The 26,090-nt window shown below is 43.9% G+C and overlaps 20 non-coding genes across 20 annotated transcripts; all 20 read left to right on the forward strand.

Moving 5' to 3' along the window:
• Window positions 1–418: 418 nt before the first annotated feature.
• Window positions 419–491, forward strand: Trnar-ucu (transfer RNA arginine (anticodon UCU)). The gene has a single exon. It is a non-coding gene; the product is annotated as a tRNA-Arg (tRNA).
• A 1,220-nt stretch (window positions 492–1,711) lies between these two features.
• Trnar-ucu (transfer RNA arginine (anticodon UCU)) lies at window positions 1,712–1,784 on the forward strand. Its single transcript has one exon. It is a non-coding gene; the product is annotated as a tRNA-Arg (tRNA).
• A 1,220-nt stretch (window positions 1,785–3,004) lies between these two features.
• On the forward strand, window positions 3,005–3,077 carry Trnar-ucu (transfer RNA arginine (anticodon UCU)). The gene has a single exon. It is a non-coding gene; the product is annotated as a tRNA-Arg (tRNA).
• A 1,220-nt stretch (window positions 3,078–4,297) lies between these two features.
• Window positions 4,298–4,370, forward strand: Trnar-ucu (transfer RNA arginine (anticodon UCU)). The gene has a single exon. It is a non-coding gene; the product is annotated as a tRNA-Arg (tRNA).
• A 1,220-nt stretch (window positions 4,371–5,590) lies between these two features.
• Window positions 5,591–5,663, forward strand: Trnar-ucu (transfer RNA arginine (anticodon UCU)). Its single transcript has one exon. It is a non-coding gene; the product is annotated as a tRNA-Arg (tRNA).
• Window positions 5,664–6,883: 1,220 nt separating this feature from the next.
• Trnar-ucu (transfer RNA arginine (anticodon UCU)) lies at window positions 6,884–6,956 on the forward strand. The gene has a single exon. It is a non-coding gene; the product is annotated as a tRNA-Arg (tRNA).
• A 1,220-nt stretch (window positions 6,957–8,176) lies between these two features.
• Window positions 8,177–8,249, forward strand: Trnak-uuu (transfer RNA lysine (anticodon UUU)). The gene has a single exon. It is a non-coding gene; the product is annotated as a tRNA-Lys (tRNA).
• Window positions 8,250–9,469: 1,220 nt separating this feature from the next.
• On the forward strand, window positions 9,470–9,546 carry Trnar-ucu (transfer RNA arginine (anticodon UCU)). The gene has a single exon. It is a non-coding gene; the product is annotated as a tRNA-Arg (tRNA).
• A 1,216-nt stretch (window positions 9,547–10,762) lies between these two features.
• On the forward strand, window positions 10,763–10,835 carry Trnar-ucu (transfer RNA arginine (anticodon UCU)). Its single transcript has one exon. It is a non-coding gene; the product is annotated as a tRNA-Arg (tRNA).
• Window positions 10,836–12,047: 1,212 nt separating this feature from the next.
• Trnar-ucu (transfer RNA arginine (anticodon UCU)) lies at window positions 12,048–12,120 on the forward strand. The gene has a single exon. It is a non-coding gene; the product is annotated as a tRNA-Arg (tRNA).
• A 1,220-nt stretch (window positions 12,121–13,340) lies between these two features.
• On the forward strand, window positions 13,341–13,413 carry Trnar-ucu (transfer RNA arginine (anticodon UCU)). The gene has a single exon. It is a non-coding gene; the product is annotated as a tRNA-Arg (tRNA).
• Window positions 13,414–14,633: 1,220 nt separating this feature from the next.
• Window positions 14,634–14,706, forward strand: Trnar-ucu (transfer RNA arginine (anticodon UCU)). Its single transcript has one exon. It is a non-coding gene; the product is annotated as a tRNA-Arg (tRNA).
• A 1,220-nt stretch (window positions 14,707–15,926) lies between these two features.
• Window positions 15,927–15,999, forward strand: Trnar-ucu (transfer RNA arginine (anticodon UCU)). The gene has a single exon. It is a non-coding gene; the product is annotated as a tRNA-Arg (tRNA).
• A 1,221-nt stretch (window positions 16,000–17,220) lies between these two features.
• On the forward strand, window positions 17,221–17,293 carry Trnar-ucu (transfer RNA arginine (anticodon UCU)). Its single transcript has one exon. It is a non-coding gene; the product is annotated as a tRNA-Arg (tRNA).
• A 1,219-nt stretch (window positions 17,294–18,512) lies between these two features.
• On the forward strand, window positions 18,513–18,585 carry Trnar-ucu (transfer RNA arginine (anticodon UCU)). Its single transcript has one exon. It is a non-coding gene; the product is annotated as a tRNA-Arg (tRNA).
• Window positions 18,586–19,805: 1,220 nt separating this feature from the next.
• On the forward strand, window positions 19,806–19,878 carry Trnar-ucu (transfer RNA arginine (anticodon UCU)). Its single transcript has one exon. It is a non-coding gene; the product is annotated as a tRNA-Arg (tRNA).
• A 1,220-nt stretch (window positions 19,879–21,098) lies between these two features.
• On the forward strand, window positions 21,099–21,171 carry Trnar-ucu (transfer RNA arginine (anticodon UCU)). The gene has a single exon. It is a non-coding gene; the product is annotated as a tRNA-Arg (tRNA).
• A 1,220-nt stretch (window positions 21,172–22,391) lies between these two features.
• Trnar-ucu (transfer RNA arginine (anticodon UCU)) lies at window positions 22,392–22,464 on the forward strand. Its single transcript has one exon. It is a non-coding gene; the product is annotated as a tRNA-Arg (tRNA).
• A 1,220-nt stretch (window positions 22,465–23,684) lies between these two features.
• Trnar-ucu (transfer RNA arginine (anticodon UCU)) lies at window positions 23,685–23,757 on the forward strand. The gene has a single exon. It is a non-coding gene; the product is annotated as a tRNA-Arg (tRNA).
• A 1,220-nt stretch (window positions 23,758–24,977) lies between these two features.
• Trnar-ucu (transfer RNA arginine (anticodon UCU)) lies at window positions 24,978–25,050 on the forward strand. Its single transcript has one exon. It is a non-coding gene; the product is annotated as a tRNA-Arg (tRNA).
• The last annotated feature ends 1,040 nt before the right edge of the window (window positions 25,051–26,090 follow it).

Below are 26,090 nucleotides of genomic sequence, written 5' to 3' on the forward strand. Positions count from 1 at the left end.
GAGTGTATACATATGATGGGGACCGGCTGTGACACAGCAGTCAACCAAAGTCAAAAAATGTGACTAATCGTACAGTGTTCCCAGTGTGTCGTTTACCACTTTGTGAGTGGATGCTGTTCTAAAGAGCGCAATTCCCATTTATCTGTAAGCAGCGCACGTGAGCGAATCTAATAGCAGGACTGTGTTACTACGATTGTACAGAGCAACTCTGTCAATACGCAGGTGTTTCAATCAGTAGAGCCATGGTAAACAGAGCGATTCGGAGCGATGTATCGTGTCTGTTACATAAATAATGAGTCTTTGATGTAATTGCTTCAGAGAAATATGAAAGTAAGCCTATCAGAAAAGTAACGCGAGACATGTAGCACGGGTCATGTCTTGCAGAATATCTTACATCTGAGACCAACACTTGCACAGCGTCCCTTTGGCGCAGAGGATAGTGCGTTGGACTTCTAATCCAAAGGTTGTGGGTTCGATCCCCACAAGGGAAGGGCAATTTTTAAAAATGTGTGCCAATCACGAGATGGGAATTGACATATGGGTAACCACAAGCGTCTTCAAAAGGTGAAAATTGTTGTGACTTCAGTTCTATGCTTAAATATGTTAACCTTACACATACAAGCAAAATTCTCGTAGATCCATGACGCTGCTATGTGTAAATGCTGTAAAAGCGGAACCATATCTTCACGCCCCTGTTCACGGGAATTTTCTTTCAATACCCAATTTTTACCTACACATAGAAATATAGCAATAGAACGCACATTTTGTACAGAAACAAATACAATGAAGAGTGAAATAATTTTGTATTACTTCACGAGTCAATGTATGTAATCCCAGTCATGATCTTTAATTCTTCCAGCCCAAGGTGAGAGGGTTTCAGTTTTCTCGGCCACAAGTGAGAAAAGTAGACAGTTTCACAACAAGATATTGTACTATGGTTCCTTAACTGTTACCAGTTAGCAATGGCATTCTGTATCTATAGAAACGGCGGCAATTTTCGCTTCAGCACAGGGGGCTTTTACTGGAGACTGCCAGGAGTGGACTTGGTGGATGCATGAAGGGAGAAGACCAGACAGAGATGTCTGACGCTCCGCTGACGCTTGCAGAAAACTACATTAAGTATGATTCCCGCCTATAACTGACGGCGAGAGAGATGCATCATCTGTCCACTTCTCATCGAAGCACACTGTCACCAAGCAATGGCTGACGCTTCGAGCACGGCATGGAATTGCCAGGGAGGTGATGCAGCTAACGTTCCTGGTAAATGTGCTAACAGGGCACACACGTCCGTTGGAGTGTATACATATGATGGGGACCGGCTGTGACACAGCAGTCAACCAAAGTCAAAAAATGTGACTAATCGTACAGTGTTCCCAGTGTGTCGTTTACCACTTTGTGAGTGGATGCTGTTCTAAAGAGCGCAATTCCCATTTATCTGTAAGCAGCGCACGTGAGCGAATCTAATAGCAGGACTGTGTTACTACGATTGTACAGAGCAACTCTGTCAATACGCAGGTGTTTCAATCAGTAGAGCCATGGTAAACAGAGCGATTCGGAGCGATGTATCGTGTCTGTTACATAAATAATGAGTCTTTGATGTAATTGCTTCAGAGAAATATGAAAGTAAGCCTATCAGAAAAGTAACGCGAGACATGTAGCACGGGTCATGTCTTGCAGAACCTCTTACATCTGAGACCATCACTTGCACAGCGTCCCTTTGACGCAGAGGATAGCGCGTTGGACTTCTAATCCAAAGGTCGTGGGTTCGATCCCCACAAGGGACGGGCAATTTTTAAAAATGTGTGCCAATCACGAGATGGGAATTGACATATGGGTAACCACAAGCGTCTTCAAAAGGTGAAAATTGTTGTGACTTCAGTTCTATGCTTAAATATGTTAACCTTACACATACAAGCAAAATTCTCGTAGATCCATGACGCTGCTATGTGTAAATGCTGTAAAAGCGGAACCATATCTTCACGCCCCTGTTCACGGGAATTTTCTTTCAATACCCAATTTTTACCTACACATAGAAATATAGCAATAGAACGCACATTTTGTACAGAAACAAATACAATGAAGAGTGAAATAATTTTGTATTACTTCACGAGTCAATGTATGTAATCCCAGTCATGATCTTTAATTCTTCCAGCCCAAGGTGAGAGGGTTTTAGTTTTCTCGGCCACAAGTGAGAAAAGTAGACAGTTTCACAACAAGATATTGTACTATGGTTCCTTAACTGTTCCCAGTAAGCAATGGCATTCTGTATCTATAGAAACGGCGGCAATTTTCGCTTCAGCACAGGGGGCTTTTACTGGAGACTGATAGGAGTGGACTTGGTGGATGCATGAAGGGAGAAGACCAGACAGAGATGTCTGACGCTCCGCTGACGCTTGCAGAAAACTACATTAAGTATGATTCCCGCCTATAACTGACGGCGAGAGAGATGCATCATCTGTCCACTTCTCATCGAAGCACACTGTCACCAAGCAATGGCTGACGCTTCGAGCACGGCATGGAATTGCCAGGGAGGTGATGCAGCTAACGTTCCTGGTAAATGTGCTAACAGGGCACACACGTCCGTTGGAGTGTATACATATGATGGGGACCGGCTGTGACACAGCAGTCAACCAAAGTCAAAAAATGTGACTAATCGTACAGTGTTCCCAGTGTGTCGTTTACCACTTTGTGAGTGGATGCTGTTCTAAAGAGCGCAATTCCCATTTATCTGTAAGCAGCGCACTTGAGCGAATCTAATAGCATGACTGTGTTACTACGATTGTACAGAGCAACTCTGTCAATACGCAGGTGTTTCAATCAGTAGAGCCATGGTAAACAGAGCGATTCGGAGCGATGTATCGTGTCTGTTACATAAATAATGAGTCTTTGATGTAATTGCTTCAGAGAAATATGAAAGTAAGCCTATCAGAAAAGTAACGCGAGACATGTAGCACGGGTCATGTCTTGCAGAATCTCTTACATCTGAGACCATCACTTGCACAGCGTCCCTTTGGCGCAGAGGATAGCGCGTTGGACTTCTAATCCAAAGGTCGTGGGTTCGATCCCCACAAATGACGGGCAATTTTTAAAAATGTGTGCCAATCACGAGATGGGAATTGACATATGGGTAACCACAAGCGTCTTCAAAAGGTGAAAATTGTTGTGACTTCAGTTCTATGCTTAAATATGTTAACCTTACACATACAAGCAAAATTCTCGTAGATCCATGACGCTGCTATGTGTAAATGCTGTAAAAGCGGAACCATATCTTCACGCCCCTGTTCACGGGAATTTTCTTTCAATACCCAATTTTTACCTACACATAGAAATATAGCAATAGAACGCACATGTTGTACAGAAACAAATACAATGAAGAGTGAAATCATTTTGTATTACTTCACGAGTCAATGTATGTAATCCCAGTCATGATCTTTAATTCTTCCAGCCCAAGGTGAGAGGGTTTCAGTTTTCTCGGCCACAAGTGAGAAAAGTAGACAGTTTCACAACAAGATATTGTACTATGGTTCCTTAACTGTTCCCAGTAAGCAATGGCATTCTGTATCTATAGAAACGGCGGCAATTTTCGCTTCAGCACAGGGGGCTTTTACTGGAGACTGCCAGGAGTGGACTTGGTGGATGCATGAAGGGAGAAGACCAGACAGAGATGTCTGACGCTCCGCTGACGCTTGCAGAAAACTACATTAAGTATGATTCCCGCCTATAACTGACGGCGAGAGAGATGCATCATCTGTCCACTTCTCATCGAAGCACACTGTCACCAAGCAATGGCTGACGCTTCGAGCACGGCATGGAATTGCCAGGGAGGTGATGCAGCTAACGTTCCTGGTAAATGTGCTAACAGGGCACACACGTCCGTTGGAGTGTATACATATGATGGGGACCGGCTGTGACACAGCAGTCAACCAAAGTCAAAAAATGTGACTAATCGTACAGTGTTCCCAGTGTGTCGTTTACCACTTTGTGAGTGGATGCTGTTCTAAAGAGCGCAATTCCCATTTATCTGTAAGCAGCGCACGTGATCGAATCTAATAGCAGGACTGTGTTACTACGATTGTACAGAGCAACTCTGTCAATACGCAGGTGTTTCAATCAGTAGAGCCATGGTAAACAGAGCGATTCGGAGCGATGTATCGTGTCTGTTACATAAATAATGAGTCTTTGATGTAATTGCTTCAGAGAAATATGAAAGTAAGCCTATCAGAAAAGTAACGCGAGACATGTAGCACGGGTCATGTCTTGCAGAATCTCTTACATCTGAGACCATCACTTGCACAGCGTCCCTTTGGCGCAGAGGATAGCGCGTTGGACTTCTAATCCAAAGGTCGTGGGTTTGATCCCCACAAGGGACGGGCAATATTTAAAAATGTGTGCCAATCACGAGATGGGAATTGACATATGGGTAACCACAAGCGTCTTCAAAAGGTGAAAATTGTTGTGACTTCAGTTCTATGCTTAAATATGTTAACCTTACACATACAAGCAAAATTCTCGTAGATCCATGACGCTGCTATGTGTAAATGCTGTAAAAGCGGAACCATATCTTCACGCCCCTGTTCACGGGAATTTTCTTTCAATACCCAGTTTTTACCTACAGATAGAAATATAGCAATAGAACGCACATTTTGTACAGAAACAAATACAATGAAGAGTGAAATAATTTTGTATTACTTCACGAGTCAATGTATGTAATCCCAGTCATGATCTTTAATTCTTCCAGCCCAAGGTGAGAGGGTTTTAGTTTTCTCGGCCACAAGTGAGAAAAGTAGACAGTTTCACAACAAGATATTGTACTATGGTTCCTTAACTGTTCCCAGTAAGCAATGGCATTCTGTATCTATAGAAACGGCGGCAATTTTCGCTTCAGCACAGGGGGCTTTTACTGGAGACTGCCAGGAGTGGACTTGGTGGATGCATGAAGGGAGAAGACCAGACAGAGATGTCTGACGCTCCGCTGACGCTTGCAGAAAACTACATTAAGTATGATTCCCGCCTATAACTGACGGCGAGAGAGATGCATCATCTGTCCACTTCTCATCGAAGCACACTGTCACCAAGCAATGGCTGACGCTTCGAGCACGGCATGGAATTGCCAGGGAGGTGATGCAGCTAACGTTCCTGGTAAATGTGCTAACAGGGCACACACGTTCGTTGGAGTGTATACATATGATGGGGACCGGCTGTGACACAGCAGTCAACCAAAGTCAAAAAATGTGACTAATCGTACAGTGTTCCCAGTGTGTCGTTTACCACTTTGTGAGTGGGTGCTGTTCTAAAGAGCGCAATTCCCATTTATCTGTAAGCAGCACACGTGATCGAATCTAATAGCAGGACTGTGTTACTACGATTGTACAGAGCAACTCTGTCAATACGCAGGTGTTTCAATCAGTAGAGCCATGGTAAACAGAGCGATTCGGAGCGATGTATCGTGTCTGTTACATAAATAATGAGTCTTTGATGTAATTGCTTCAGAGAAATATGAAAGTAAGCCTATCAGAAAAGTAACGCGAGACATGTAGCACGGGTCATGTTTTGCAGAGTCTCTTACATCTGAGACCATCACTTGCACAGCGTCCCTTTGGCGCAGAGGATAGCGCGTTGGACTTCTAATCCAAAGGTCGTGGGTTCGATCCCCACAAGGGACGGGCAATTTTTAAAAATGTGTGCCAATCACGAGATGGGAATTGACATATGGGTAACCACAAGCGTCTTCAAAAGGTGAAAATTGTTGTGACTTCAGTTCTATGCTTAAATATGTTAACCTTACACATACAAGCAAAATTCTCGTAGATCCATGACGCTGCTATGTGTAAATGCTGTAAAAGCGGAACCATATCTTCACGCCCCTGTTCACGGGAATTTTCTTTCAATACCCAATTTTTACCTACAGATAGAAATATAGCAATAGAACGCACATGTTGTACAGAAACAAATACAATGAAGAGTGAAATAATTTTGTATTACTTCACGAGTCAATGTATGTAATCCCAGTCATGATCTTTAATTCTTCCAGCCCAAGGTGAGAGGGTTTCAGTTTTCTCGGCCACAAGTGAGAAAAGTAGACAGTTTCACAACAAGATATTGTACTATGGTTCCTTAACTGTTCCCAGTAAGCAATGGCACTCTGTATCTATAGAAACGGCGGCAATTTTCGCTTCAGCACAGGGGGCTTTTACTGGAGACTGCCAGGAGTGGTCTTTGTGGATGCATGAAGGGAGAAGACCAGACAGAGATGTCTGACGCTCCGCTGACGCTTGCAGAAAACTACATTAAGTATGATTCCCGCCTATAACTGACGGCGAGAGAGATGCATCATCTGTCCACTTCTCATCGATGCACACTGTCACCAAGCAATGGCTGACGCTTCGAGCACGGCATGGAATTGCCAGGGAGGTGATGCAGCTAACGTTCCTGGTAAATGTGCTAACAGGGCACACACGTCCGTTGGAGTGTATACATATGATGGGGACCGGCTGTGACACAGCAGTCAACCAAAGTCAAAAAATGTGACTAATCGTACAGTGTTCCCAGTGTGTCGTTTACCACTTTGTGAGTGGATGCTGTTCTAAAGAGCGCAATTCCCATTTATCTGTAAGCAGCGCACGTGAGCGAATCTAATAGCAGGACTGTGTTACTACGATTGTACAGAGCAACTCTGTCAATACGCAGGTGTTTCAATCAGTAGAGCCATGGTAAACAGAGCGACTCAGAGCGATGTATCGTGTCTGTTACATAAATAATGAGTCTTTGATGTAATTGCTTCAGAGAAATATGAAAGTAAGCCTATCAGAAAAGTAACGCGAGACATTTAGCATGGGTCATGTCTTGCAGAATCTCTTACATCTGAGACCATCACTGGCACAGCGTCCCTTTGGCGCAGAGGATAGCGCATTGGACTTCTAATCCACAGGTCGTGGGTTCGATCCCCACAAGGGACGGGCAATTTTTAAAAATGTGTGCCAATCACGAGATGGGAATTGACATATGGGTAACCACAAGCGTCTTCAAAAGGTGAAAATTGTTGTGACTTCAGTTCTATGCTTAAATATGTTAACCTTACACATACAAGCAAAATTCTCGTAGATCCATGACGCTGCTATGTGTAAATGCTGTAAAAGCGGAACCATATCTTCACGCCCCTGTTCACGGGAATTTTCTTTCAATACCCAATTTTTACCTACACATAGAAATATACCAATAGAACGCACATTTTGTACAGAAACAAATACAATGAAGAGTGAAATAATTTTGTATTACTTCACGAGTCAATGTATGTAATCCCAGTCATGATCTTTAATTCTTCCAGCCCAAGGTGAGAGGGTTTCAGTTTTCTCGGCCACAAGTGAGAAAAGTAGACAGTTTCACAACAAGATATTGTACTATGGTTCCTTAACTGTTCCCAGTAAGCAATGGCACTCTGTATCTATAGAAACGGCGACAATTTTCGCTTCAGCACAGGGGGCTTTTACTGGAGACTGCCAGGAGTGGTCTTTGTGGATGCATGAAGGGAGAAGACCAGACAGAGATGTCTGACGCTCCGCTGACGCTTGCAGAAAACTACATTAAGTATGATTCCCGCCTATAACTGACGGCGAGAGAGATGCATCATCTGTCCACTTCTCATCGATGCACACTGTCACCAAGCAATGGCTGACGCTTCGAGCACGGCATGGAATTGCCAGGGAGGTGATGCAGCTAACGTTCCTGGTAAATGTGCTAACAGGGCACACACGTCCGTTGGAGTGTATACATATGATGGTGACCGGCTGTGACACAGCAGTTAACCAAAGTCAAAAAATGTGACTAATCGTACAGTGTTCCCAGTGTGTCGTTTACCACTTTGTGAGTGGATGCTGTTCTAAAGAGCGCAATTCCCATTTATCTGTAAGCAGCGCACGTGAGCGAATCTAATAGCAGGACTGTGTTACTACGATTGTACAGAGCAACTCTGTCAATACGCAGGTGTTTCAAGCAGTAGAGCCATGGTAAACAGAGCGACTCGGAGCGATGTATCGTGTCTGTTACATAAATAATGAGTCTTTGATGTAATTGCTTCAGAGAAATATGAAAGTAAGCCTATCAGAAAAGTAACGCGAGACATGTAGCACGGGTCATGTCTTGCAGAATCTCTTACATCTGAGACCATCACTTGCACAGCGTCCCTTTGGCGCAGAGGATAGCGCGTTGGACTTTTAATCCAAAGGTCGTGGGTTCGATCCCCACAAGGGACGGGCAATTTTTAAAAATGTGTGCCTATCACGAGATGGGAATTGACATATGGGTAACCACAAGCGTCTTCAAAAGGTGAAAATTGTTGTGACTTCAGTTCTATGCTTAAATATGTTAACCTTACACATACAAGCAAAATTCTCGTAGATCCATGACGCTGCTATGTGTAAATGCTGTAAAAGCGGAACCATATCTTCACGCCCCTGTTCACGGGAATTTTCTTTCAATACCCAATTTTTACCTACACATAGAAATATACCAATAGAACGCACATTTTGTACAGAAACAAATACAATGAAGAGTGAAATAATTTTGTATTACTTCACGAGTCAATGTATGTAATCCCAGTCATGATCTTTAATTCTTCCAGCCCAAGGTGAGAGGGTTTCAGTTTTCTCGGCCACAAGTGAGAAAAGTAGACAGTTTCACAACAAGATATTGTACTATGGTTCCTTAACTGTTCCCAGTAAGCAATGGCACTCTGTATCTATAGAAACGGCGACAATTTTCGCTTCAGCACAGGGGGCTTTTACTGGAGACTGCCAGGAGTGGTCTTTGTGGATGCATGAAGGGAGAAGACCAGACAGAGATGTCTGACGCTCCGCTGACGCTTGCAGAAAACTACATTAAGTATGATTCCCGCCTATAACTGACGGCGAGAGAGATGCATCATCTGTCCACTTCTCATCGATGCACACTGTCACCAAGCAATGGCTGACGCTTCGAGCACGGCATGGAATTGCCAGGGAGGTGATGCAGCTAACGTTCCTGGTAAATGTGCTAACAGGGCACACACGTCCGTTGGAGTGTATACATATGATGGTGACCGGCTGTGACACAGCAGTTAACCAAAGTCAAAAAATGTGACTAATCGTACAGTGTTCCCAGTGTGTCGTTTACCACTTTGTGAGTGGATGCTGTTCTAAAGAGCGCAATTCCCATTTATCTGTAAGCAGCGCACGTGAGCGAATCTAATAGCAGGACTGTGTTACTACGATTGTACAGAGCAACTCTGTCAATACGCAGGTGTTTCAAGCAGTAGAGCCATGGTAAACAGAGCGACTCGGAGCGATGTATCGTGTCTGTTACATAAATAATGAGTCTTTGATGTAATTGCTTCAGAGAAATATGAAAGTAAGCCTATCAGAAAAGTAACGCGAGGCATGTAGCACGGGTCATGTCTTGCAGAATCTCTTACATCTGAGACCATCACTTGCACAGCGTCCCTTTGGGGCAGAGGATAGCGCGTTGGACTTCTACTCCAAAGGTCGTGGGTTCGATCCCCACAAGGGAGGGGCAATTTTTAAAAATGTGTGCCAGTCACGAGATGGGAATTGACATATGGGTAACCACAAGCGTCTACAAAAGGTGAAAATTGTTGTGACTTCAGTTCTATGCTTAAATATGTTAACCTTACACATACAAGCAAAATTCTCGTAGATCCATGACGCTGCTATGTGTAAATGCTGTAATAGCGGAACCATATCTTCACGCCCTTGTTCACGGGAATTTTCTTTCAATACCCAATTTTTACCTACACATAGAAATATAGCAATAGAACGCACATTTTGTACAGAAACAAATACAATGAAGAGTGAAATAATTTTGTATTACTTCACGAGTCAATGTATGTAATCCCAGTCATGATCTTTAATTCTTCCAGCCCAAGGTGAGAGGGTTTCAGTTTTCTCGGCCACAAGTGAGAAAAGTAGACAGTTTCACAACAAGATATTGTACTATGGTTCCTTAACTGTTCCCAGTAAGCAATGGCACTCTGTATCTATAGAAACGGCGGCAATTTTCGCTTCAGCACAGGGGGCTTTTACTGGAGACTGCCAGGAGTGGTCTTGGTGGATGCATGAAGGGAGAAGACCAGACAGAGATGTCTGACGCTCCGCTGACGCTTGCAGAAAACTACATATCGTATGATTCCCGCCTATAACTGACGGCGAGAGAGATGCATCATCTGTCCACTTCTCATCGAAGCACACTGTCACCAAGCAATGGCTGACGCTTCGAGCACGGCATGGAATTGCCAGGGAGGTGATGCAGCTAACGTTCCTGGTAAATGTGCTAACAGGGCACACACGTCCGTTGGAGTGTATACATATGATGGTGACCGGCTGTGACACAGCAGTTAACCAAAGTCAAAAAATGTGACTAATCGTACAGTGTTCCCAGTGTGTCGTTTACCACTTTGTGAGTGGATGCTGTTCTAAAGAGCGCAATTCCCATTTATCTGTAAGCAGCGCACGTGAGCGAATCTAATAGCAGGACTGTGTTACTACGATTGTACAGAGCAACTCTGTCAATACGCAGGTGTTTCAAGCAGTAGAGCCATGGTAAACAGAGCGACTCGGAGCGATGTATCGTGTCTGTTACATATATAATGAGTCTTTGATGTAATTGCTTCAGAGAAATATGAAAGTAAGCCTATCAGAAAAGTAACGCGAGACATTTAGCATGGGTCATGTCTTGCAGAATCTCTTACATCTGAGACCATCACTTGTACAGCGTCCCTTTGGCGCAGAGGATAGCGCATTGGACTTCTAATCCACAGGTTGTTGGATCGATCCCCACAAGGGACGGGCAATTTTTAAAAATGTGTGCCAATCACGAGATGGGAATTGACATATGGGTAACCACAAGCGTCTTCAAAAGGTGAAAATTGTTGTGACTTCAGTTCTATGCTTAAATAGAACACATACAAGCAAAATTCTCGTAGATCCATGACGCTGCTATGTGTAAATGCTGTAAAAGCGGAACCATATCTTCACGCCCCTGTTCACGGGAATTTTCTTTCAATACCCAATTTTTACCTACACATAGAAATATAGCAATAGAACGCACATTTTGTACAGAAACAAATACAATGAAGAGTGAAATAATTTTGTATTACTTCACGAGTCAATGTATGTAATCCCAGTCATGATCTTTAATTCTTCCAGCCCAAGGTGAGAGGGTTTCAGTTTTCTCGGCCACAAGTGAGAAAAGTAGACAGTTTCACAACAAGATATTGTACTATGGTTCCTTAACTGTTCCCAGTAAGCAATGGCACTCTGTATCTATAGAAACGGCGGCAATTTTCGCTTCAGCACAGGGGGCTTTTACTGGAGACTGCCAGGAGTGGTCTTGGTGGATGCATGAAGGGAGAAGACCAGACAGAGATGTCTGACGCTCCGCTGACGCTTGCAGAAAACTACATATCGTATGATTCCCGCCTGTAACTGACGGCGAGAGAGATGCATCATCTGTCCACTTCTCATCGAAGCACACTGTCACCAAGCAATGGCTGACGCTTCGAGCACGGCATGGAATTGCCAGGGAGGTGATGCAGCTAACGTTCCTGGTAAATGTGCTAACAGGGCACACACGTCCGTTGGAGTGTATACATATGATGGGGACCGGCTGTGACACAGCAGTCAACCAAAGTCAAAAAATGTGACTAATCGTACAGTGTTCCCAGTGTGTCGTTTACCACTTTGTGAGTGGATGCTGTTCTAAAGAGCGCAATTCCCATTTATCTGTAAGCAGCGCACGTGAGCGAATCTAATAGCAGGACTGTGTTACTACGATTGTACAGAGCAACTCTGTCAATACGCAGGTGTTTCAATCAGTAGAGCCATGGTAAACAGAGCGATTCGGAGCGATGTATCGTGTCTGTTACATAAATAATGAGTCTTTGATGTAATTGCTTCAGAGAAATATGAAAGTAAGCCTATCAGAAAAGTAACGCGAGACATGTAGCACGGGTCATGTCTTGCAGAATCTCTTACATCTGAGACCATCACTTGCACAGCGTCCCTTTGGCGCAGAGGATAGCGCGTTGGACTTCTAATCCAAAGGTCGTGGGTTCGATACCCACAAGGGACGGGCAATTTTTAAAAATGTGTGCCAATCACGAGATGGGAATTGACATATGGGTAACCACAAGCGTCTTCAGAAGGTGAAAATTGTTGTGTCTTCAGTTCTATGCTTAAATATGTTAACCTTACACATACAAGCAAAATTCTCGTAGATCCATGACGCTGCTATGTGTAAATGCTGTAAAAGCGGAACCATATCTTCACGCCCCTGTTCACGGGAATTTTCTTTCAATACCCAATTTTTACCTACACATAGAAATATAGCAATAGAACGCACATTTTGTACAGAAACAAATACAATGAAGAGTGAAATAATTTTGTATTACTTCACGAGTCAATGTATGTAATCCCAGTCATGATCTTTAATTCTTCCAGCCCAAGGTGAGAGGGTTTCAGTTTTCTCGGCCACAAGTGAGAAAAGTAGACAGTTTCACTACAAGATATTGTACTATGGTTCCTTAACTGTTCCCAGTAAGCAATGGCACTCTGTATCTATAGAAACGGCGGCAATTTTCGCTTCAGCACAGGGGGCTTTTACTGGAGACTGCCAGGAGTGGTCTTAGTGAATGCATGAAGGGAGAAGACCAGACAGAGATGTCTGACGCTCCGCTGACGCTTGCAGATAACTACATTAAGTATGACTCCCGCCTATAACTGACGGCGAGAGAGATGCATCATCTGTCCACTTCTTATCGAAGCACACTGTCACCAAGCAATGGCTGACGCTTCGAGCACGGCATGGAATTGCCAGGGAGGTGATGCAGCTAACGTTCCTGGTAAATGTGCTAACAGGGCACACACGTCCGTTGGAGTGTATACAGATGATGGGGACCGGCTGTGACACAGCAGTCAACCAAAGTCAAAAAATGTGACTAATCGTACAGTGTTCCCAGTGTGTCGTTTACCACTTTGTGAGTGGATGCTGTTCTAAAGAGCGCAATTCCCATTTATCTGTAAGCAGCGCACGTGAGCGAATCTAATAGCAGGACTGTGTTACTACGATTGTACAGAGCAACTCTGTCAATACGCAGGTGTTTCAATCAGTAGAGCCATGGTAAACAGAGCGATTCGGAGCGATGTATCGTGTCTGTTACATAAATAATGAGTCTTTGATGTAATTGCTTCAGAGAAATATGAAAGTAAGCCTATCAGAAAAGTAACGCGAGACATGTAGCACGGGTCATGTCTTGCAGAATCTCTTACATCTGAGACCATCACTTGCACAGCGTCCCTTTGGCGCAGAGGATAGCGTGTTGGACTTCTAATCCAAAGGTCGTGGGTTCGATCCCCACAAGGGACGGGCAATTTTTAAAAATGTGTGCCAATCACGAGATGGGAATTGACATATGGGTAACCACAAGCGTCTTCAAAAGGTGAAAATTGTTGTGACTTCAGTTCTATGCTTAAATATGTTAACCTTACACATACAAGCAAAATTCTCGTACATCCATGACGCTGCTATGTGTAAATGCTGTAAAAGCGGAACCATATCTTCACGCCCCTGTTCACGGGAATTTTCTTTCAATACCCAATTTTTACCTACAGATAGAAATATAGCAATAGAACGCACATTTTGTACAGAAACAAATACAATGAAGAGTGAAATAATTTTGTATTACTTCACGAGTCAATGTATGTAATCCCAGTCATGATCTTTAATTCTTCCAGCCCAAGGCGAGAGGGTTTCAGTTTTCTCGGCCACAAGTGAGAAAAGTAGACAGTTTCACAACAAGATATTGTACTATGGTTCCTTAACTGTTCCCAGTAAGCAATGGCACTCTGTATCTATAGAAACGGCGGCAATTTTCGCTTCAGCACAGGGGGCTTTTACTGGAGACTGCCAGGAGTGGTCTTGGTGGATGCATGAAGGGAGAAGACCAGACAGAGATGTCTGACACTCCGCTGACGCTTGCAGAAAACTACATTAAGTATGATTCCCGCCTATAACTGACGGCGAGAGAGATGCATCATCTGTCCACTTCTCATCGAAGCACACTGTCACCAAGCAATGGCTGACGCTTCGAGCACGGCATGGAATTGCCAGGGAGGTGATGCAGCTAACGTTCCTGGTAAATGTGCTAACAGGGCACACACGTCCGTTGGAGTGTATACATATGATGGGGACCGGCTGTGACACAGCAGTCAACCAAAGTCAAAAAATGTGACTAATCGTACAGTGTTCCCAGTGTGTCGTTTACCACTTTGTGAGTGGATGCTGTTCTAAAGAGCGCAATTCCCATTTATGTGTAAGCAGCGCACGTGAGCGAATCTAATAGCAGGACTGTGTTACTACGATTGTACAGAGCAACTCTGTCAATACGCAGGTGTTTCAATCAGTAGAGCCATGGTAAACAGAGCGATTCGGAGCGATGTATCGTGTCTGTTACATAAATAATGAGTCTTTGATGTAATTGCTTCAGAGAAATATGAAAGTAAGCCTATCAGAAAAGTAACGCGAGACATGTAGCACGGGTCATGTCTTGCAGAATCTCTTACATCTGAGACCATCACTTGCACAGCGTCCCTTTGGCGCAGAGGATAGCGCGTTGGACTTCTAATCCAAAGGTCGTGGGTTCGATCCCCACAAGGGACGGGCAATTTTTAAAAATGTGTGCCAATCACGAGATGGGAATTGACATATGGGTAACCACAAGCGTCTTCAAAAGGTGAAAATTGTTGTGACTTCAGTTCTATGCTTAAATATGTTAACCTTACACATACAAGCAAAATTCTCGTAGATCCATGACGCTGCTATGTGTAAATGCTGTAAAAGCGGAACCATATCTTCACGCCCCTGTTCACGGGAATTTTCTTTCAATACCCAATTTTTACCTACACATAGAAATATAACAATAGAACGCACATTTTGTACAGAAACAAATACAATGAAGAGTGAAATAATTTTGTATTACTTCACGAGTCAATGTATGTAATCCCAGTCATGATCTTTAATTCTTCCAGCCCAAGGTGAGAGGGTTTCAGTTTTCTCGGCCACAAGTGAGAAAAGTAGACAGTTTCACAACAAGATATTGTACTATGGTTCCTTAACTGTTCCCAGTAAGCAATGGCACTCTGTATCTATAGAAACGGCGGCAATTTTCGCTTCAGCACAGGGGGCTTTTACTGGAGACTGCCAGGAGTGGACTTGGTGGATGCAAGAAGGGAGAAGACCAGACAGAGATGTCTGACGCTCCGCTGACGCTTGCAGAAAACTACATATCGTATGATTCCCGCCTATAACTGACGGCGAGAGAGATGCATCATCTGTCCACTTCTCATCGAAGCACACTGTCACCAAGCAATGGCTGACGCTTCGAGCACGGCATGGAATTGCCAGGGAGGTGATGCAGCTAACGCTCCTGGTAAATGTGCTAACTGGGCACACACGTCCGTTGGAGTGTATACATATGATGGGGACCGGCTGTGACACAGCAGTCAACCAAAGTCAAAAAATGTGACTAATCGTACAGTGTTCCCAGTGTGTCGTTTACCACTTTGTGAGTGGATGCTGTTCTAAAGAGCGCAATTCCCATTTATCTGTAAGCAGCGCACGTGAGCGAATCTAATAGCAGGACTGTGTTACTACGATTGTACAGAGCAACTCTGTCAATACGCAGGTGTTTCAATCAGTAGAGCCATGGTAAACAGAGCGATTCGGAGCGATGTATCGTGTCTGTTACATAAATAATGAGTCTTTGATGTAATTGCTTCAGAGAAATATGAAAGTAAGCCTATCAGAAAAGTAACGCGAGACATGTAGCACGGGTCATGTCTTGCTGAATCTCTTACATCTGAGACCATCACTTGCACAGCGTCCCTTTGGCGCAGAGGATAGCGCGTTGGACCTCTAATCCAAAGGTCGTGGGTTCGATCCCAACAAGGGACGGGCAATTTTTAAAAATGTGTGCCAATCACGAGATAGGAATTGACATATGGGTAACCACAAGCGTCTTCAAAAGGTGAAAATTGTTGTGACTTCAGTTCTATGCTTAAATATGTTAACCTTACACATACAAGCAAAATTCTCGTAGATCCATGACGCTGCTATGTGTAAATGCTGTAAAAGCGGAACCATATCTTCACGCCCCTGTTCACGGGAATTTTCTTTCAATACCCCATTTTTACCTACAGATAGAAATATAGCAATAGAACGCACATTTTGTACAGAAACAAATACAATGAAGAGTGAAATAATTTTGTATTACTTCACGAGTCAATGTATGTAATCCCAGTCATGATCTTTAATTCTTCCAGCCCAAGGTGAGAGGGTTTCAGTTTTCTCGGCCACAAGTGAGAAAAGTAGACAGTTTCACAACAAGATATTGTACTATGGTTCCTTAACTGTACCCAGTAAGCAATGGCACTCTGTATCTATAGAAACGGCGGCAATTTTCGCTTCAGCACAGGGGGCTTTTACTGGAGACTGCCAGGAGTGGTCTTGGTGGATGCATGAAGGGAGAAGACCAGACAGAGATGTCTGACGCTCCGCTGACGCTTGCAGAAAACTACATTAAGTATGATTCCCGCCTATAACTGACGGCGAGAGAGATGCATCATCTGTCCACTTCTCATCGAAGCACACTGTCACCAAGCAATGGCTGACGCTTCGAGCACGGCATGGAATTGCCAGGGAGGTGATGCAGCTAACGTTCCTGGTAAATGTGCTAACAGGCACACACATGTCCGTTGGAGTGTATACATATGATGGGGACCGGCTGTGACACAGCAGTCAACCAAAGTATAAAAATGTGACTAATCGTACAGTGTTCCCAGTGTGTCGTTTACCACTTCGTGAGTGGATGCTGTTCTAAAGAGCGCAATTCCCATTTATCTGTAAGCAGCGCACGTGAGCGAATCTAATAGCAGGACTGTGTTACTACGATTGTACAGAGCAACTCTGTCAATACGCAGGTGTTTCAATCAGTAGAGCCATGGTAAACAGAGCGATTCGGAGCGATGTATCGTGTCTGTTACATAAATAATGAGTCTTTGATGTAATTGCTTCAGAGAAATATGAAAGTAAGCCTATCAGAAAAGTAACGCGAGACATGTAGCACGGGTCATGTCTTGCAGAATCTCTTACATCTGAGACCATCACCTGCACAGTGTCCCTTTGGCGCAGAGGATAGCGCGTTGGACTTCTAATCCAAAGGTCGTGGGTTCGATCCCCACAAGGGACGGGCAATTTTTAAAAATGTGTGCCAATCACGAGATGGGAATTGACATATGGGTAACCACAAGCGTCTTCAAACGGTGAAAATTGTTGTGACTTCAGTTCTATGCTTAAATATGTTAACCTTACACATACAAGCAAAATTCTCGTAGATCCATGACGCTGCTATGTGTAAATGCTGTAAAAGCGGAACCATATCTTCACGCCCCTGTTCACGGGAATTTTCTTTCAATACCCAATTTTTACCTACAGATAGAAATATAGCAATAGAACGCACATTTTGTACAGAAACAAATACAATGAAGAGTGAAATCATTTTGTATTACTTCACGAGTCAATGTATGAAATCCCAGTCATGATCTTTAATTCTTCCAGCCCAAGGTGAGAGGGTTTCAGTTTTCTCCGCCACAAGTGAGAAAAGTAGACAGTTTCACAACAAGATATTGTACTATGGTTCCTTAACTGTTCCCAGTAAGCAATGGCACTCTGTATCTATAGAAACGGCGGCAATTTTCGCTTCAGCACAGGGGGCTTTTACTGGAGACTGCCAGGAGTGGTCTTGGTGGATGCATGAAGGGAGAAGACCAGACAGAGATGTCTGACGCTCCGCTGACGCTTGCAGAAAACTACATTAAGTATGATTCCCGCCTATAACTGACGGCGAGAGAGATGCATCATCTGTCCACTTCTCATCGAAGCACACTGTCACCAAGCAATGGCTGACGCTTCGAGCACGGCATGGAATTGCCAGGGAGGTGATGCAGCTAACGTTCCTGGTAAATGTGCTAACAGGGCACACACGTCCGTTGGAGTGTATACATGTGATGGGGACCGGCTGTGACACAGCAGTCAACCAAAGTCAAAAAATGTGACTAATCGTACAGTGTTCCCAGTGTGTCGTTTACACTTTGTGAGTGGATGCTGTTCTAAAGAGCGCAATTCCCATTTATCTGTAAGCAGCGCACGTGAGCGAATCTAATAGCAGGACTGTGTTACTACGATTGTACAGAGCAACTCTGTCAATACGCAGGTGTTTCAATCAGTAGAGCCATGGTAAACAGAGCGATTCGGAGCGATGTATCGTGTCTGTTACATAAATAATGAGTCTTTGATGTAATTGCTTCAGAGAAATATGAAAGTAAGCCTATCAGAAAAGTAACGCGAGGCATGTAGCACGGGTCATGTCTTGCAGAATCTCTTACATCTACGACCATCAACTGCACAGCGTCCCTTTGGCGCAGAGGATAGCGCGTTGGACTTCTAATCCAAAGGTTGTGGGTTCGATCCCCACAAAGGACGGTCAATTTTTAAAAATGTGTGCCAGTCACGAGATGGGAATTGACATATGGGTAACCACAAGCGTCTTCAAAAGGTGAAAATTGTTGTGACTTCAGTTCTATGCTTAAATATGTTAACCTTACACATACAAGCAAAATTCTCGTAGATCCATGACGCTGCTATGTGTAAATGCTGTAAAAGCGGAACCATATCTTCACGCCCCTGTTCACGGGAATTTTCTTTCAATACCCAATTTTTACCTACAGATAGAAATATAGCAATAGAACGCACATTTTGTACAGAAACAAATACAATGAAGAGTGAAATAATTTTGTATTACTTCACGAGTCAATGTATGTAATCCCAGTCATGATCTTTAATTCTTCCAGCCCAAGGTGAGAGGGTTTCAGTTTTCTCGGCCACAAGTGAGAAAAGTAGACAGTTTCACAACAAGATATTGTACTATGGTTCCTTAACTGTTCCCAGTAAGCAATGGCACTCTGTATCTATAGAAACGGCGGCAATTTTCGCTTCAGCACAGGGGGCTTTTACTGGAGACTGCCAGGAGTGGACTTGGTGGATGCATGAAGGGAGAAGACCAGACAGAGATGTCTGACGCTCCGCTGACGCTTGCAGAAAACTACATTAAGTATGATTCCCGCCTATAACTGACGGCGAGAGAGATGCATCATCTGTCCACTTCTCATCGAAGCACACTGTCACCAAGCAATGGCTGACGCTTCGAGCACGGCATGGAATTGCCAGGGAGGTGATGCAGCTAACGTTCCTGGTAAATGTGCTAACAGGGCACACACGTCCGTTGGAGTGTATACATATGATGGGGACCGGCTGTGACACAGCAGTCAACCAAAGTCAAAAAATGTGACTAATCGTACAGTGTTCCCAGTGTGTCGTTTACCACTTTGTGAGTGGATGCTGTTCTAAAGAGCGCAATTCCCATTTATCTGTAAGCAGCGCACGTGAGCGAATCTAATAGCAGGACTGTGTTACTACGATTGTACAGAGCAACTCTGTCAATACGCAGGTGTTTCAATCAGTAGAGCCATGGTAAACAGAGCGATTCGGAGCGATGTATCGTGTCTGTTACATAAATAATGAGTCTTTGATGTAATTGCTTCAGAGAAATATGAAAGTAAGCCTATCAGAAAAGTAACGCGAGGCATGTAGCACGGGTCATGTCTTGCAGAATCTCTTACATCTGAGACCATCACTTGCACAGCGTCCCTTTGGCGCAGAGGATAGCGCGTTGGACTTCTAATCCAAAGGTCGTGGGTTCGAACCCCACAAGGGACGGGCAATTTTTAAAAATGTGTGCCAATCACGAGATGGGAATTGACATATGGGTAACCACAAGCGTCTTCAAAAGGTGAAAATTGTTGTGACTTCAGTTCTATGCTTAAATATGTTAACCTTACACATACAAGCAAAATTCTCGTAGATCCATGACGCTGCTATGTGTAAATGCTGTAAAAGCGGAACCATATCTTCACGCCCCTGGTCACGGGAATTTTCTTTCAATACCCAATTTTTACCTACAGATAGAAATATAGCAATAGAACGCTCATTTTGTACAGAAACAAATACAATGAAGAGTGAAATAATTTTGTATTACTTCACGAGTCAATGTATGTAATCCCAGTCATGATCTTTAATTCTTCCAGCCCAAGGTGAGAGGGTTTCAGTTTTCTCGGCCACAAGTGAGAAAAGTAGACAGTTTCACAACAAGATATTGTACTACGGTTCCTTAACTGTTCCCAGTAAGCAATGGCACTCTGTATCTATAGAAACGGCGGCAATTTTCGCTTCAGCACAGGGGGCTTTTACTGGAGACTGCCAGGAGTGGACTTGGTGGATGCATGAAGGGAGAAGACCAGACAGAGATGTCTGACGCTCCGCTGACGCTTGCAGAAAACTACATTAAGTATGATTCCCGCCTATAACTGACGGCGAGAGAGATGCATCATCTGTCCACTTCTCATCGAAGCACACTGTCACCAAGCAATGGCTGACGCTTCGAGCACGGCATGGAATTGCCAGGGAGGTGATGCAGCTAACGTTCCTGGTAAATGTGCTAACAGGGCACACAGGTCCGTTGGAGTGTATACATTTGATGGGGACCGGCTGTGACACAGCAGTCAACCAAAGTCAAAAAATGTGACTAATCGTACTGTGTTTCCAGTGTGTCGTTTACCACTTTGTGAGTGGATGCTGTTCTAAAGAGCGCAATTCCCATTTATCTGTAAGCAGCGCACGTGAGCGAATCTAATAGCAGGACTGTGTTACTACGATTGTACAGAGCAACTCTGTCAATACGCAGGTGTTTCAATCAGTAGAGCCATGGTAAACAGAGCGATTCGGAGCGATGTATCGTGTCTGTTACATAAATAATGAGTCTTTGATGTAATTGCTTCAGAGAAATATGAAAGTAAGCCTATCAGAAAAGTAACGCGAGACATGTAGCACGGGTCATGTCTTGCAGAATCTCTTACATCTGAGACCATCACTTGCACAGCGTCCCTTTGGCGCAGAGGATAGCGTGTTGGACTTCTAATCCAAAGGTCGTGGGTTCGATCCCCACAAGGGACGGGCAATTTTTAAAAATGTGTGCCAATCACGAGATGGGAATTGACATATGGGTAACCACAAGCGTCTTCAAAAGGTGAAAATTGTTGTGACTTCAGTTCTATGCTTAAATATGTTAACCTTACACATACAAGCAAAATTCTCGTAGATCCATGACGCTGCTATGTGTAAATGCTGTAAAAGCGGAACCATATCTTCACGCCCCTGTTCACGGGAATTTTCTTTCAATACCCAATTTTTACCTACAGATAGAAATATAACAATAGAACGCACATTTTGTACAGAAACAAATACAATGAAGAGTGAAATAATTTTGTATTACTTCACGAGTCAATGTATGTAATCCCAGTCATGATCTTTAATTCTTCCAGCCCAAGGTGAGAGGGTTTCAGTTTTCTCGGCCACAAGTGAGAAAAGTAGACAGTTTCACAACAAGATATTGTACTATGGTTCCTTAACTGTTCCCAGTAAGCAATGGCACTCTGTATCTATAGAAACGGCGGCAATTTTCGCTTCAGCACAGGGGGCTTTTACTGGAGACTGCCAGGAGTGGACTTGGTGGATGCATGAAGGGAGAAGACCAGACAGAGATGTCTGACGCTCCGCTGACGCTTGCAGAAAACTACATTAAGTATGATTCCCGCCTATAACTGACGGCGAGAGAGATGCATCATCTGTCCACTTCTCATCGAAGCACACTGTCACCAAGCAATGGCTGACGCTTCGAGCACGGCATGGAATTGCCAGGGAGGTGATGCAGCTAACGTTCCTGGTAAATGTGCTAACAGGGCACACACGTCCGTTGGAGTGTATACATATGATGGGGACCGGCTGTGACACAGCAGTCAACCAAAGTCAAAAAATGTGACTAATCGTACAGTGTTCCCAGTGTGTCGTTTACCACTTTGTGAGTGGATGCTGTTCTAAAGAGCGCAATTCCCATTTATCTGTAAGCAGCGCACGTGAGCGAATCTAATAGCAGGACTGTGTTACTACGATTGTACAGAGCAACTCTGTCAATACGCAGGTGTTTCAATCAGTAGAGCCATGGTAAACAGAGCGATTCGGAGCGATGTATCGTGTCTGTTACATAAATAATGAGTCTTTGATGTAATTGCTTCAGAGAAATATGAAAGTAAGCCTATCAGAAAAGTAACGCGAGACATGTAGCACGGGTCATGTCTTGCAGAATCTCTTACATCTGAGACCATCACTTGCACAGCGTCCCTTTGGCGCAGAGGATAGCGCGTTGGACTTCTAATCCAAAGGTCGTGGGTTCGATCCCCACAAGGGACGGGCAATTTTTAAAAATGTGTGCCAATCACGAGATGGGAATTGACATATGGGTAACCACAAGCGTCTTCAAAAGGTGAAAATTGTTGTGACTTCAGTTCTATGCTTAAATATGTTAACCTTACACATACAAGCAAAATTCTCGTAGATCCATGACGCTGCTATGTGTAAATGCTGTAAAAGCGGAACCATATCTTCACGCCCCTGTTCACGGGAATTTTCTTTCAATACCCAATTTTTACCTACAGATAGAAATATAGCAATAGAACGCTCATTTTGTACAGAAACAAATACAATGAAGAGTGAAATAATTTTGTATTACTTCACGAGTCAATGTATGTAATCCCAGTCATGATCTTTAATTCTTCCAGCCCAAGGTGAGAGGGTTTCAGTTTTCTCGGCCACAAGTGAGAAAAGTAGACAGTTTCACAACAAGATATTGTACTATGGTTCCTTAACTGTTCCCAGTAAGCAATGGCACTCTGTATCTATAGAAACGGCGGCAATTTTCGCTTCAGCACAGGGGGCTTTTACTGGAGACTGCCAGGAGTGGACTTGGTGGATGCATGAAGGGAGAAGACCAGACAGAGATGTCTGACGCTCCGCTGACGCTTGCAGAAAACTACATTAAGTATGATTCCCGCCTATAACTGACGGCGAGAGAGATGCATCATCTGTCCACTTCTCATCGAAGCACACTGTCACCAAGCAATGGCTGACGCTTCGAGCACGGCATGGAATTGCCAGGGAGGTGATGCAGCTAACGTTCCTGGTAAATGTGCTAACAGGGCACACACGTCCGTTGGAGTGTATACATATGATGGGGACCGGCTGTGACACAGCAGTCAACCAAAGTCAAAAAATGTGACTAATCGTACAGTGTTCCCAGTGTGTCGTTTACCACTTTGTGAGTGGATGCTGTTCTAAAGAGCGCAATTCCCATTTATCTGTAAGCAGCGCACGTGAGCGAATCTAATAGCAGGACTGTGATACTACGATTGTACAGAGCAACTCCGTCAATACGCAGGTGTTTCAATCAGTAGAGCCATGGTAAACAGAGCGATTCGGAGCGATGTATCGTGTCTGTTACATAAATAATGAGTCTTTGATGTAATTGCTTCAGAGAAATATGAAAGTAAGCCTATCAGAAAAGTAACGCGAGACATGTAGCACGGGTCATGTCTTGCAGAATCTCTTACATCTGAGACCATCACTTGCACAGCGTCCCTTTGGCGCGGAGGATAGCGCGTTGGACTTCTAATCCAAAGGTCGTGGGTTCGATCCCCACAAGGGACGGGCAATTTTTAAAAATGTGTGCCAATCACGAGATGGGAATTGACATATGGGTAACCACAAGCGTCTTCAAAAGGTGAAAATTGTTGTGACTTCAGTTCTATGCTTAAATATGTTAACCTTACACATACAAGCAAAATTCTCGTAGATCCATGACGCTGCTATGTGTAAATGCTGTAAAAGCGGAACCATATCTTCACGCCCCTGTTCACGGGAATTTTCTTTCAATACCCAATTTTTACCTACAGATAGAAATATAGCAATAGAACGCACATTTTGTACAGAAACAAATACAATGAAGAGTGAAATAATTTTGTATTACTTCACGAGTCAATGTATGTAATCCCAGTCATGATCTTTAATTCTTCCAGCCCAAGGTGAGAGGGTTTCAGTTTTCTCGGCCACAAGTGAGAAAAGTAGACAGTTTCACAACAAGATATTGTACTATGGTTCCTTAACTGTTCCCAGTAAGCAATGGCACTCTGTATCTATAGAAACGGCGGCAATTTTCGCTTCAGCACAGGGGGCTTTTACTGGAGACTGCCAGGAGTTGACTTGGTGGATGCATGAAGGGAGAAGACCAGACAGAGATGTCTGACGCTCCGCTGACGCTTGCAGAAAGCTACATTAAGTATGATTCCCGCCTATAACTGACAGCGAGAGAGATGCATCATCTGTAAACTTCTCATCGAAGCACACTGTCACCAAGCAATGGCTGACGCTTCGAGCATGGCATGGAATTGCCAGGGAGGTGATGCAGCTAACGTTCCTGGTAAATGTGCTAACAGGGCACACACGTCCGTTGGAGTGTATACATATGATGGGGACCGGCTGTGACACAGCAGTCAACCAAAGTAAAAAAATGTGACTAATCGTACAGTGTTCCCAGTGTGTCGTTTACCACTTTGTGAGTGGATGCTGTTCTAAAGAGCGCAATTCCCATTTATCTGTAAGCAGCGCACGTGAGCGAATCTAATAGCAGGACTGTGTTACTACGATTGTACAGAGCAACTCTGTCAATACGCAGGTGTTTCAATCAGTAGAGCCATGGTAAACAGAGCGATTCGGAGCGATGTATCGTGTCTGTTACATAAATAATGAGTCTTTGATGTAATTGCTTCAGAGAAATATGAAAGTAAGCCTATCAGAAAAGTAACGCGAGACATGTAGCACGGGTCATGTCTTGCAGAATCTCTTACATCTGAGACCATCACTTGCACAGCGTCCCTTTGGCGCGGAGGATAGTGTGTTGGACTTCTAATCCAAAGGTCGTGGGTTCGATCCCCACAAGGGACGGGCAATTTTTAAAAATGTGTGCCAATCACGAGATGGGAATTGACGTATGGGTAACCACAAGCGTCTTCAAAAGGTGAAAATTGTTGTGACTTCAGTTCTATGCTTAAATATGTTAACCTTACACATACAAGCAAAATTCTCGTAGATCCATGACGCTGCTATGTGTAAATGCTGTAAAAGCGGAACCATATCTTCACGCCCCAGTTCACGGGAATTTTCTTTCAATACCCAATTTTTACCTACAGATAGAAATATAGCAATAGAACGCACATTTTGTACAGAAACAAATACAATGAAGAGTGAAATAATTTTGTATTACTTCACGAGTCAATGTATGTAATCCCAGTCATGATCTTTAATTCTTCCAGCCCAAGGTGAGAGGGTTTCAGTTTTCTCGGCCACAAGTGAGAAAAGTAGACAGTTTCACAACAAGATATTGTACTATGGTTCCTTAACTGTTCCCAGTAAGCAATGGCACTCTGTATCTATAGAAACGGCGGCAGTTTTCGCTTCAGCACAGGGGGCTTTTACTGGAGACTGCCAGGAGTGGACTTGGTGGATGCATGAAGGGAGAAGACCAGACAGAGATGTCTGACGCTCCGCTGACGCTTGCAGAAAACTACATTAAGTATGATTCCCGCCTATAACTGACGGCGAGAGAGATGCATCATCTGTCCACTTCTCATCGAAGCACACTGTCACCAAGCAATGGCTGACGCTTCGAGCACGGCATGGAATTGCCAGGGAGGTGATGCAGCTAACGTTCCTGGTAAATGTGCTAACAGGGCACACACGTCCGTTGGAGTGTATACATATGATGGGGGCCGGCTGTGACACAGCAGTCAACCAAAGTCAAAAAATGTGACTAATCGTACAGTGTTCCCAGTGTGTCGTTTACCACTTTGTGAGTGGATGCTGTTCTAAAGAGCGCAATTCCCATTTATCTGTAAGCAGCGCACGTGAGCGAATCTAATAGCAGGGCTGTGTTACTACGATTGTACAGAGCAACTCTGTCAATACGCAGGTGTTTCAATCAGTAG

This window comes from Schistocerca cancellata, chromosome 1 (assembly GCF_023864275.1).
Source record: "Schistocerca cancellata isolate TAMUIC-IGC-003103 chromosome 1, iqSchCanc2.1, whole genome shotgun sequence".
Taxonomy (NCBI): Eukaryota; Metazoa; Arthropoda; class Insecta; order Orthoptera; family Acrididae; genus Schistocerca; species Schistocerca cancellata.